A 13,625-nucleotide genomic window follows, 5' to 3' on the forward strand; every position below is an offset into this window, starting at 1 on the left:
TGATGTGCGTTTGAGCAACATTTTGAGAAAATATGATAAAATTAAGGTTTTTGCTGAAACTGAGGAAACTTAATGAGATGAAGGAAAAATAATAATAAAATGAAGAAATCATGAAGTGTGGGACCGGCTATGTCCAAGGCATGGCTGGCCGGCCAATGAGCCCGGTCCCATAGCATTTTTCCTAACTTTATTATATTTTTCATGATTTTATGAAAACACCATGAAATCAAGGAGTTTGTTGAAATAAAGGAGTTTTTGTTGAAATCAAGGAGTTTCCATGAGATGAAAGAAACAAATAATAATAAAATAAGAGCGTGTGGGACCGGCTTGGGCATGGTCGGCCGGCTAGGGCCCGATCCCGTGAGTTTTCCCTAATTTTATGTATTATTTCATGATTTTATGGAAATTCCATAATTTGAAGAAAATATCATAAAATCAAGGAATTTCATTGGATCAAGGAAACATAAAAAATCATTCTTACAAAAACAAACGGTTTTTTTCCAATCTAGCGGACATGAATAAGCTTATTTCTCCCATCGACGGTTACTAATGCTCACAAATTGAATAGATAAATGGTGGCTGAGAATCAATCCATGTTTTACGCCCACATCCAACAATCAAAAATCTCCTTATTCAATTGTATTAATATCACCGTTATTATGCTATTTAATCACTTAAGCTGTTACAGCTTCGATGAGACGTTTTCTACTTTGATTGCTTCCCAAAATGGCGCCATCAAATACTTATTCTTCCTCCGTTACACCACAAAGTATACCCCGCCTCAATGTTATTAACATCTGCAATCAAGAGAATGTTTTACTATATAAATGCTCCATCGGATCTGTAATTTGTTGCAAGGTTAGTATGTTTCTCAAAGCTTAATTATTTGTCAAGATTTGTATGGTGATAGGCAAGTTTTTTATTCCAAAAACTTGCTTTGGTAAGCCCTAAGAAAGGTAATTCTTCTTATCTACTGTTTTAATTTGATTTACCAATTTGTTTCTCATCAGTTTTCTTTCCCATAATTTTGATTCATGGAAACTCTTTTATTGCCCTAATTCAACTTCTTAGCGCGATCGTTTAATTATTTCTGGTATCAATTTTTTTTTTTTTTTGGTCCTTGAAGGGTGCTGGAGAATCAAAATTGCGAATGCAGAATGAAGATGGAAATAGGGAATAGGAATTACAGTTCATAAAATGTGATGTGTATCTGTGTTTTAGTCGGAATCCATATGACAGTTCTTTGATTTTTGATGCCCATATAGTGTGATCTAGGTGCCAGCATGGGCTACAAAGGGCTGCCCATATAGTGTGATCTGGTGATGTGTATCTGTGTTTTAGTCGGAATCCATATGACAGTTCTTTAGTGCTTTAGGCTCATCAAATTCAATATTTTTATCTAGGAAACTTGACACTTATTTAGGTTATTGGACAATATGTTCACCTTTGTTATGTTTTGAAAATGTATATATTTGTCGAATGCGTCAAAAAACATACATGGTAATTTTCCTTTTATGGTCATTCTATCTACAAGTTGTTCATGTTCCGTTACGGTGGTGAGTTGCGCTGATGAATGGTGGTGCATTGACCCATTAATTAAAGAGTATGGATGTTTTTGTCGATGTTTGATCAGACCAAGCACACAATGATTCACTTATTTACGAGATATGGTATAACTGCTAGATGGAACATGGTGTACCGGTACCAGGAAGGTGTGAGGTGATTGATGAAAAACGGGCATTTGGAACAATTGAAGACTATACCTTACACTGATATACCTAATGCCTTATTACTCCTCATTTGCACTAAACTCTCTAGCTTTTTCTTGCTTTACAGAGATTTTCTTAAATATCAATTACCTTTTTAAGGAATCTTATAGTTTTGATATATATATATATATATAGGTACCATTTATTTCTATATTTGAACTTCCTAAATTTTTTCATATGTTGCCCTGTTTGTTTTTGCTTTGTCAGGAATTCCTTTTTATTGATATTTCAAAGCACTGCTAACTTGAATAGTTATTGCTTAACCTAGCCCATTAGGTAAAATTTTCATTGATATCAAGTACGATCAGTTTAAATTCGTGAACATGCATAATTTTTTTTTGGTTAAATGTACAAGTGCTTATAATGCAAAATACATGCATACGTTACGGAACAAACAATTTAGTCACAATATGCTTCTATGTAGTATAAAAATGTATGCTACAATTAGGTTATTTGGTCACTCTTTCTAACCTATTATCATTTTATTTGTGCTGTGTACAAAGGATTCAAAGGTTGATGAAATATACAAAGGATCTCAAAAAAATAGTATTGGACAAACATAAACATTATGGCAGGGTTTGCACACTAAAGTTCACATTTTTGGGACATTGTATGTGGCAAGTAGTCAGCAAACAACGTAGCAAATTGGCCTGGATCAAACAACCATGGTAATAGCAGTGCTTATACTTATAGATGGTTATTGACTTAGTGTAGTCTATGTTTTTCTTACTTTTCTTATAGGTTAGTCAAATATGAGCAGGATAACGAATCATGCCCGGTACAGGCAGGTAGTGCTAACCATGTATTTTTGGTACTGCCTTAACTGATATAAATTTGAATAAACATTATGTATATCCATGTAGTTCCCTTCCATTTGCTTCATAGTTCCCTAACATTTTTTGTCTTTATTTTTGAAGCCTCCAACATCGTCCTGGCCTTTCATAAATAGGATGAAAAGTTTGACTTTGAACTACTCCAGTCCATTTTCATTCCTCGCTGTTTCAGGTTAACGCTTATAAATATATACGTGCACTGCTAAATTTAACAGTAGGTCATTATATCCCAATTTTATTAGATTTGAATTCAAGAAGCAAGGTTGTTTTGATTGGTAAGGTTTATTCATGAGACAACACAATTTTAAGTTGAAATCATTTATTGTCTACTTGAATTTCAAGTAAAAATAGTGAAAATTTGGAAGGCTTATTTAGTTAAAATTTGATTTTTGCTACTTGGGGAACATCTTTTTGATTTTATGATTTAACATGTGGATATTTGTGAACTTGGATGATTAATCCGCACCGTGAATGATCTAATTCATAGAGAAAAATAACCCCGTTTCTTGCTCATCGTAGAAAATCATACTAGCTGATTCTACCTATTACAGGAACGTTACATGGGAGGCCAAACAGAACGATAATAGCTCCATACAAAGGTACACAGGTCTATCGATTGCCATGGTAAATATGGAAATGGCCTTGAGTCCCTCAACATTGTTAAGCTACAAGTAGTACATATACTGTTACGGCATTAATTGAAAATGATCTATTAAATCAAGCAATATACAGTTTCATATTTTGTTTGAGCAGTAAACTGTGAGTACTATCACCACCATTTTCCCATGTTATATTTAATCTTCCTCTTTGTTGGTAAGATTAACTTGGATCTGAGTTAGATATATTTGACATGGGAAACAGTAAGCTTATCATATGTTACTTGAGCTGTCACTATTGTTCGTCAAATCGTTGAAAATGGTGTGTATTTCCTGGCTAATTCTAATATGTTAATTACTTTAGTTTCCTTCTTTTGCCGCAGCGATGCTTATAACTGATGTAAAGGAGCAGAGTTCTAGATGTTTATCAAGTGTCTCATAACACTCCTTGAGTTATGATGGCCTAATTGTATTTGAAGATATAAGGTGTTCAAAAAGAAGTTAGTTGAATCCTTTGAGCTTCCCCTACAACTTTTGCTCCCTTAGATGCTCTGAGATATTTTTCTTCTACAGTAAGCTCTTCAAGAAGCACTGTGTAACTGAAACATTTTGCATATGAGAAGTACCGAAAGTTAGTATTCATCTAACACAAGTTAATGCCGGGATCAACAACTTGCCTATGCCGCACATGGTGTGCAACCAACATTTACATTAGAGATTCTACTAATATAGTAGATTATTGTGCGCTTCTTTTGAGGTTGATTAAATACCAATTTCATTTGGACATCATGGTATTTTAAATTGTGATTTTAGGGATTTATTAATTACAGTAATTTGAACTATCTCCATCTTTTTTTTTGTTAGATTTCGCCCGGCTAAACAAATCGTAATTATAAGTTTCATGGTTGGTGAAGTCAAAACTTAGGAAATGAAAATGCCACTTAAATATAAAGCTCTGCTAATTTACCGGAACAAAATATTTCAATCCTAAAATTTCAACTTACATTGATATTGTTACCGTATAAAGTTACGCGGTAATAAAGCTTATACAATAACGAAGCACCAACAGCCGTTCATCGGTACCACAAAGGTGAGGAAACTGACGTAGCTTGCAACGCCATTGAATAAACCAGTTAAGCTCGGTTATTAAGAGTAACAATATTACCTAAATACAATCAAGAAACATTTCTAACTAAATATTTCAAAAATGAATGAATCCTAATCGCATGCAGTATGGGTCATCAAGGAGAATTAGTGACGAGTGCTAGAAGTGAAAATTGCGACAATATTACCAGCCCACGGCCCGGGCCGTTACGGAACAGGTCATACTCTAGTAATAATAATAAAATAAGAGATGTGTGGGACCGGCTAGGGCATGACCGGCCGGCTAGGGCTTGGTCCCACGAGTTTTCCTAATTTTTATTATTTTTCATGACTTGAAGGAAATATCATGAAATTAAGAAAATACCATGAGATCAAGGAATTTCATGGGATCAAGGAAATAAGAATAATAAAATAATAAGGAATGCAAGGTATGGGACCGGCCACAACTAGGGCATGACCGTCCGGCTAGTAGGCTTGGTCCCGCACACCTTTCCTAATTATTTTATTATTTCCTTGATGTGAAGGAAACACCATGAGACTGAGGAGTTTCCTTGAAACGGAGGAATTTTGCTCAAATGAGGGAATTTTCATGAGATCAAGGAAAATAATAAAAATATGATAAAATATAAAATTGGGCGTGGGACTGGTCACGACACGAACGTACGGCCGGTGGGCCCAGTCCCCAAGCGCCTTGGTTAATTTTTTATTATCTATTATTTTCTTTACTATTTTGCATAGGTTCATCGTCCCGTCGTATTTTGAGATGCTCGTTCGTGTGTTCAGGTGCTTGTTAGTGCATTATTGTTGAGTACACTTGCATCCTTTTGGTCGGGGCTTACTCGAAGGTACCTCAGATGCCCGTTCTTTGAACATTTATCACTAACCCGTAGAATTCTGCTGGGAAGAACCACTAATTGAAGTGACGAAATATTACGAAGAATCGTAGAATATTGCTGAATATTCAGTTAACGATTTGAGATAATTAATTGATGACTCTATACTAGCAGGCATGCTGTCTAGGAGCATTAATTATCTGAGAATTGAGAAATATGAGCTTGTTGAAACGTCATATCTCCTTTATATAGTCAGGGAAAACCTTGTTGCATCCTGAAGACGTTATTGATCTATACTAGCAGGCAAGCTGTCTAAGAGTCGTCCAATCTTTCGATTCTATATAGAAGTAATTACCGAAATTGCTCAGTATTCATGAGATGTGTCGTTGCCTCATCTGAGAGACTACACATCTACATATACTCTGAGAGACAACATTCTCAGTCAGAGATTTTGTGGCATGAGCTTTCATGCTTTCGACGAGAGACATGAGTCTCAAATACTCATATGATTGCTGGATCAGGAGTACTATAATTATGGTTTTACGATTTTAGCCTTTGTCGAAAATCCACCATCTACATTAAGTTCCCTGCTTGGTAAGGGACAATCATGTTCCTCAGTCAGCACTGAAAGGTGATTTTCCAGTTATGAACGAAATAAGTAATTGAACTTAGTCGTAAGATAAGATGTTACCGGATTTTCGATCGCGTGAGCGAACCACGGCTTGGACGGAGACCTCAGTGGCATGATAGAGCATCGTCTAATGAGCATGAATTGGTGTAGAACCGCTGATTTGGTTATGGAACCTTGGTCGATTTAGGATTCACGGATCCGACCCAAGAAAGGAATTCGTTTTAGCGCGGACGTTCGTTTGTCCGTTAGTTTAACAAACAAACAAAATAGACCTGAGTCTAATGATAAAATTTTTGTCTATGAGCTTTCACGAAAAACAAATTTTATTTTTTAAATACGTGAGATTTCACAAAGTGGAATAAACTCTCGTTTCAAAGGTGGATGCTCGTATGAGAGGATTTTTTTTTTGAACAAACGTGCGTCTGTTAGTAATAAAATTTTGTTTATGAGCTTTCATGAAAATTTATATCTTCGAGCTTTCAGAAATCTTTGAAAATATACTCTCGCCTCAAAGAAAGATGCTCGCGCGAGGGAGCATATATATATATATATGTTATTTTTCAAACTTACATGAGTTTCACGTTAAATATATATATATATATATATTTGTAAAACCAATGTTTTGATTTTGAACAACTGTTGAAAGTAGGCAATTATACATGGTGAAATAATGTCTGTATGTAAGTTTTCAAAATTGTAGAATGGACGTTTGTCCAATTTTTGAAAAACCAGTGATTGTTAAAATTCACGTGGGTTGTTCACGGTTTTATAAAAATCAAGTCATGATTTTGAATATAATGAATTTTGCTCGTCTTTGCAGGTTTGAAGGAACGAGCAAGTTTTCGAAATTCTGACGTTATAATCACTACAACTAGTGAAATGGTAAATAGGTAAGAGTTGGATTGTTATCATTTTGTTACGCGTTTGTTATTGGTATATCCATGACTCCATGTCTTTCGCATCAGATAGTGGTGACTTCTGGTTACATCCACTCTTCTGGCTCTTCCGGGGAACGCTCCAGAAATATCATGTCAAAGATGAAGACTTCTGCAGATGTTCATGCCGAGGTGAATCAACCTTTCAGAGACGCTGGAAAGCTGATGCATTGTATGTCTCTCGATCATCTGGGAGTCATCCGTGATAGAATCAATGCTTTCTTAGCCTTAGCGGATGCAGAAGAGAAGCAGGGACGAGATGAGTTATTACTGAAAAGGAAAGTTGAAGATGAAAGGCTTGCAACTTATCAGCAAAACGTCGCCGGCTTCAGCAAATGAGACTAACGGCTGAAGATGAAGTCTGATCTCGCGCGGAAGGCGTAGCTTCTGATTCAGATGTAGATGAATGAAGAATTTTGTCATAATTCGTCATCAGAAAATTCAGAAGCCGGGTCTTCATTGAAAATGCTGTAGAATCTTCGTCCAATGTAGGACTTTCGTGATCTACCCATGTTTCTTCATCCTCAGAAAATTTCAAAGCTTTATTGAAGAAGATTTTCGGCTTTTGAGCACGTTTAAGGGCCGAAATTAACGAAACAGTAAACTTGCAGGAGACTTCCAAAACTTTTCAGCTGGTATGTAGTCCAATGTTTTGGCCACATCGTTTTGCTTGTTTATCCAATTTCTATGAATTTTGGATATGTTGTAGAGGACATCCATACGAAGAGAATGGTATATGAATCATCCCTAGATTCTCCACCAATTTCTCCCAGCTCGCTGCTTTGTGCGTGACAGTGTAAAATCATCTCAGACGAGCTTGTTGTAAAACACTCATGTCGTGTCTTTAGACCATTCACTTGTATATGGAACGGTTGGTGAAGGATTTTAATGTCATTGATTCATTAGATATCAGGACCCCTTGATTGATACATAAGCATGGTGCTTGCAGTGCCATCTTTTTTCTGTCAGTCGTAGAAACGTCACTTCTGAAACCGTGGTCACGAGACCATAACTGAGGTTGCTCTCAAGAGGGGGTGATGTAATGACCATGGTTGCATGTCCCGGTAGTAGCATTCCTTTTATGATGAATGATTAGCACATGAGAGTCTGGTGCCACGGGTCTTGGACTGTGAAACTGATCATCAATCCCTAGTATTTTGTTAAATCTCTCCCTTTCGTTTTCCCTTCTTCCAACAAGATCTAGATAGAGGACCCAGGTAGAAAAATTGATGCAAATACCTAGGTGGTCGAAGTTGGAGGTAACTTGATGAAGGACTTGATGGAAAGACCTGGTGGACACCGATCGACTGTGGAAGTTATGAATCCCGTCCAAGAATTGCTGTCTGCATGTTGTATGCTCTGGAAGTTGTAGGAACCTCATACGACGTCGGAATTCAATGCTTGACCCCAACTTTTGAAGCTAAGAGACCGAGTTATGACACGAGAAATAAATAACTCAATTTGGAGTTGTAGAGGTCAGCCAACGAAGCATGCACATTTGTAATTTATAATCCCGTACAAATTTTTCAGATTTCGTAGACCTGACGGTAAAGGCCATATCTTTCATCTGTTATGTCTGATTGATGCGCCCTTTTGGTATGTTACAGAAGAGACATAGACGAACATATTTTGTTGTGGAAGTATTGTCCCATTCCTCACTCATTGGTACGTTTTTGTAAACCCATGAGCTGAAGTATGTTGTATCTCATTTGTAGAGGTGATGGGAACTTCTTGTAGAAGAATTGGGATTGTGCCCGCCTGTTGTGCAAGCTTCGGAAAGACTTTCGTGTGGACATATTTCATGTCTACACACCTTGATATGAATCATCAGTGCTTGGAGAAGTCCGATATATCGAGTAACACTTCAGAGAACGGATAATTGGTGAAGCTGGTCATGAGGATGTTGCCCTTGAGACTGTCGTTGATGCTGGATCACGATATAATTTTTTCCATAAATACTTGTTGATGCCGATACTATGGTCGGATTTGCTCCAGAGACCTAAAAGGCTAGATCCATGATTATCGACATACTCTTTACTCCTTCATCCAGTGAGCCTTTAACTAATTTATGAGTTGAGAGTCCCTAAGATGAGGGTGTAGGGTTTAACCCAAATTCTGATGAACCTTTACTCTGAAGTAGGGGTGTAAATTCGGGCAGGCCAGGCCGCCCAGCCCAAAAACTAAGACAGACCGGGCAAGCCAAGCTTAACATTTGTGAGCCCGTAAACAAATTCAGGCCAGACAGGCCGGGTAAAAGTAGATAATTTGCTACCCAAAGCCCGCTTTTTATACGGGCAGGCCAGATCGGGCCGGACAGGCCACTATTTTGAATTTTTTTTCTTTTATTTTAAGTTTAAATTTTCAAATGAATGGTATTAAATGTATTTATTTTTAATACAATATCCTTTCCTTTCTAACATTGCATACCGTAAGTGATAGTATTATTTTATATTTAAATTACAATGACAAACTTTTAATTTTAGACTATAATAAATAATTAATTACAGTACAATAAACTTTCTAATAAAAAAATTTATTACCATTAATGTTTTTAAAAGGCTAATTATAAGTAAAAGCAACTATATATTTTATTTTTCTTGACACAAAATTGACAATTATAAAATGGTAACTTTTAAGTCTTTTTAAGAGGATATTAAATGATTAATGGCACACAGAAGGCTTTCAGGCCGAGCATTAGGCCGGGTATCAGGCCGGGCATCATAATTAATTGCAAAGCCCGAGACCGCCCAATAAATTAATCCAGGCCAGGCCGGGTGGCCCATGACGAACCATAACAGACTTTGAGCTACTTCGGGTACAGGCGGGGTCAGGCGGGTACAGGCAGGCCGAGTATTTTCGGGTATTATTTACACCCCTACTCTGAAGTGCCTTTTCAGGGAATCGATGTTGTTACGGTAGATAGCAGTGGAAGTTTCCATTATGGATGTGATCGGTGAAGAGGGGAAGTTTCTCAGTCGTGCAGGGTCTTGCGAAGTAAAGAGACCCATTGATGAAGTTTCATGGAATCACGTCAGGTTGCAATAACTTGTTATGTGGATAACATTTATTGAAATAAAATTGATTTCTCCAATAAGATCAAGTCCCCGGTGTATGTTGAAGGAGTTTGTGCCACCGATGGATGAATGATGTTGCATATGCTTCAGAAGTCTTATCATGGGATAATGAAGACTTATCGATTGTAGTTCAGTTTCACTTTGATCGTGCTATTGTTGAATCCGTGTGTCATCGTCGAGATATTTGTGCTGAAGCCAGATGCGCCATCATCGAAGGTGTACTCTTTGATTGGGACTATAATTTGAAGGCTTATTAGATGCTTGAGTGTTGAAGCGTACATTCCTTAAGCATCGAATGTCTTAGGGGTTTGATCATCTTGGCCTTGGAGTATCTTCTGTTGATTCAGCATCCCTTTTATTGCGGTAGTGGAATTCGACACTTGTGAAGACATCGGAGCTTTCTGATTTTGTGGAACACATGGACTTGCAGGAGAAATTCCCAAAGTGTTCTTTGCCATGTTTGGAAATCATCTCAAATGTTTCAGTGCTTGATTCATAGAAACGTCAGATTCAACCACTTGTTAAAATACTAATGCGGTGAAGCTACCATTCATAACGTCTTGCGGAGTTGCTAGCAGAATTGAGTTCCCATGCTAGGATAGCATGTGAATAAATAAATGACATAGACATGCAATGGGACTTGCCTGAGTGTGGAACCTCTTGATGAATGTCTATGCATCTTTTGCAGGTTCTTGCTTCAACCTCGTCAAAGTTTGAAATTATTCCAAGTACTCTGATGATGGAATGTCCGTCAAATCTTCTGGATCAGAATTTTCTTCGTTGGAGAGATGTGCAAACAAATGCGCTTCGTCAGTACCCATCTTTTCAGCGTGAATCCACGCTCGTATGAAGGACATGTCATATCCTGGATCTTCCTGATTATGTGAAACTTGGTTTCTGTCCAGGTTGAACTTATGTTCACTTTGAGAGTGATGTAGCCATAAGTATTTCCGAGCGTTCCTTCAAGGTCTCTGATTGAGATGGGAGCATGAATAGCTTCTTTTCGAGTGATGCATGTGGATCCGATGGTTTTCGGTGGAATGTTGTTGATGGCGGTGCCAACAACAATCAACGTTCTTCCAAATTCGTTCCTTCTGAGATTGACTATGGTAAGCAGCCCCCAGTCGTGCATCTCTTGGTATGTGGCTGGAGGATCAAGAATTATTTCCGGAATGGACTTCTTGACACGATGTGGTTCAGTGCTGTGAACATGTCTCTCTTTGGTGCCTTCGACAGATAGAGTAATTCACCTTCGACCAAGGATTGAACTGCCTCTTTGATAGGTTGTTCAGAGAGTGTCAAGGTTCTGATTGGGAGAGGATTCTTGTGTACTCCTTCATTCCCCAGTTGAATCTATCATGGATCAACCTTCTCTTTGAAAATGTGCTTCAAAATATTGCAGTTGCTTGTTGGATGATTGATGAATCTATGAAGGTGACAGTATTTGGGATTCTCCATTTCTTCTTCAGTTGGCACTATCCTGATGAACGACAATTTGATTGCACCATCTTGAACCCAGACTTCCAGTAACTCGATCACTCCTTCATGAGAAGAGAGAATTTTGAGTCTGTCCGATCATTTCTATGTTCGTTGATGCAGGGTCGAGGTTTGTGTATTTCAGGATTGGTTATCTTTTCTTTGTGCCTTCAGAGGAGCCTGGGATGTTGGAGAAGCGTTCTGATGTTGTGTCTCGGTTTTCCTTTCAGCAACAACGTTTGTTGAAGGCTGGAGATTGTACTGATTGTTGACTAGGCGTTGGATACTTCGAGATTCCTCGACCTTGCAGACTTTTCTCTTTCCAGTAAAGCAAGTGCAGTAGTCGCTGATCGCTTAGCCGCTTCGTGAAGTTCTGAGAAAGTATGGAACCAGAGATTTTCCAGTAAAGCTCTGTAGACCAGGATCGTTCCGTAGATGCATAAGTCTACAAGTTGTTGTTATGTGATGTTTGGATCATGGTAGTCCAAAGCTTGAACTCTGAAACTTTTCACATAGTCATTGGGATGTTCGTTGCTCCTTTGAAAAATCCTTCCAAGATCGGAGAGAGTGACTGGTTCAGGTATATGCTCTGCCTGTTAGAGACTTTGAAAATTCCTTCAGACGAACGACATGATTGTGTTCATGCTCGCCTAATGATTCCAAGAATCGAGAGACATGTTCTCGAGCATTTCCTGTTCCGTTGTAAAGTGTGAACGTTGGAGAATTGGAGCCTTTTGGAAGAGGAATTCTCTGTGTAACTGCAGGATATGGAGGTTGATGACAATGGACAGATGATGTCTTGTATTTTCCTCGATCCTCTAAAAAGCGCTCCAAGTCTTCTCAAGTGATGAAACTTGCAGGTTCCTTTGCTGGTGGATCGTTTGCAGCTTTGCGTAATTCTTCATCGTCTACAACATGGATTGGAGAGATTTTAGGATCAACGGTTGAAGATGTTTATTTAGCTTTTCCTCTCTCGTTTTGAGGCTGAGTTTGTTTAGACGCAAGCTTCTCCTTGAGAGTTTTGAGATAAGCACACAACTCTTTATGCGTGGCAGCCATTTCAGTCTGAACCTTCATGAGATCAACTATGGTAGGCTGATTTCCTATGGTTTCTTCAGGAGACCGTCTGAAGAGAGGATTGTTGATGGCGCAACTACCGTCGTTTGCAGGGGTGATCACTGGAGCACCAGTATTCGGAGGAGTAGTATTGGCAGGTTACGCCGGAAGAGTGGTATTAGTGGTACCACTAGAGCTTGCAATGTTAGGGTTGGGTGTTGAGCCCGGGTTGGTAACTGAACCAGACCTAAGATCGACCATCTTTGTGAGAATTGAAATTACAACCGAGAGAATGATCTCCCACTGTGGTCGGCAATCTGTAGATGGGGAAAAACGATTTGCTGGTTTTTACAGAATTGAGGAGACGACCGTGCGGAGGAGACTCCTTGAACTGAGCAAATGTTGAACCTCACACAGATGCACTGCAAGAAGGGAGTGCTTTAATTTCGAGATATCAATCTGTAAGATTCCGGCCTAAACCAAAACAATGGTCATTCCAGAGTCAATTCGGTCACAAGAGAGGATGGGTCGATCTGTAGGAGGGAAGCTGAGAAATGTGTGAGATCAATGGTGATCAAAGATTGTCGGTGTGTTGAGTATTCTGCGTGAAGAAATAAAATAAGTTCTGATTGACTGATTTTGCTCTGTTGAGAGTAACTGCTCAGACGTTGAGTTGTTAATCTCGTGTTGTCTGCTTGACGAGATATTGTCTCCTTTAAATCATGATTCATAGACTTATTTATATTGCTAGAATTGTAAACACCATGATCCCATGAAGTGTGACAGTTGATGGAAGCAAAGAGTGGAGAAGTGTAAATCGTGTTAAAACCAGTTGCTCAACGTGCGGAGACTTGGTCGATTTTCCATCCACTACTTTGTTAACTCCTTCAACTAATTGCACGACTTGCTCACATTCTCATCTTGTGTATGAACACACGTGTCGTAGACCGCCAGACCAAAACCCTAGTTAATATCCCTCATGTGACACGATTGATGTCTCGTGATTGTGGAGTCTGCAAGGCAGACGTGTATTTAGTTAGTCAGTTGTTGACTTCATGACTTCATGGGATGATGGGTTCATGTATTGCTGAGTTGAACATGATTTGAAAATGTTCTGAAACGCATGAATTGAACATGTTTGTTGAGACAGGGGTACAATTATCAAGTAAACGTCGATAGTTAAGGTGAGCAAATATTGCTCATTCGATGAATTGTTGAATATTGATAGTTGAACCAATATTCCTTAGTTTGAGCAAATATTGCTCATCTGAAAAAATGTTGCTCGTTTGACGAATAATTGGTAGCGTGACCAGATAAA

At 38.4% G+C, this 13,625-nt stretch overlaps 1 long non-coding RNA gene across 4 annotated transcripts; it reads left to right on the plus strand.

The window, feature by feature from the left end:
• The first annotated feature begins 692 nt into the window (after nucleotides 1-692).
• Nucleotides 693-4,037, plus strand: LOC113288077. Of its 4 annotated transcripts, none has more exons than XR_003330469.1 (3): nucleotides 693-956; nucleotides 1,127-3,201; nucleotides 3,582-4,037. It is a non-coding gene; the product is annotated as an uncharacterized LOC113288077 (long non-coding RNA). The 4 variants fall into 4 exon arrangements; XR_003330470.1 differs by having other exon boundaries at nucleotides 1,127-2,045; nucleotides 2,273-4,037; XR_003330467.1 differs by having other exon boundaries at nucleotides 1,127-4,037.
• Nucleotides 4,038-13,625: the final 9,588 nt, after the last annotated feature.

The sequence above is a fragment of the Papaver somniferum genome, chromosome 6, assembly GCF_003573695.1.
Source record: "Papaver somniferum cultivar HN1 chromosome 6, ASM357369v1, whole genome shotgun sequence".
In the NCBI taxonomy this organism is placed as follows: Eukaryota; Viridiplantae; Streptophyta; class Magnoliopsida; order Ranunculales; family Papaveraceae; genus Papaver; species Papaver somniferum.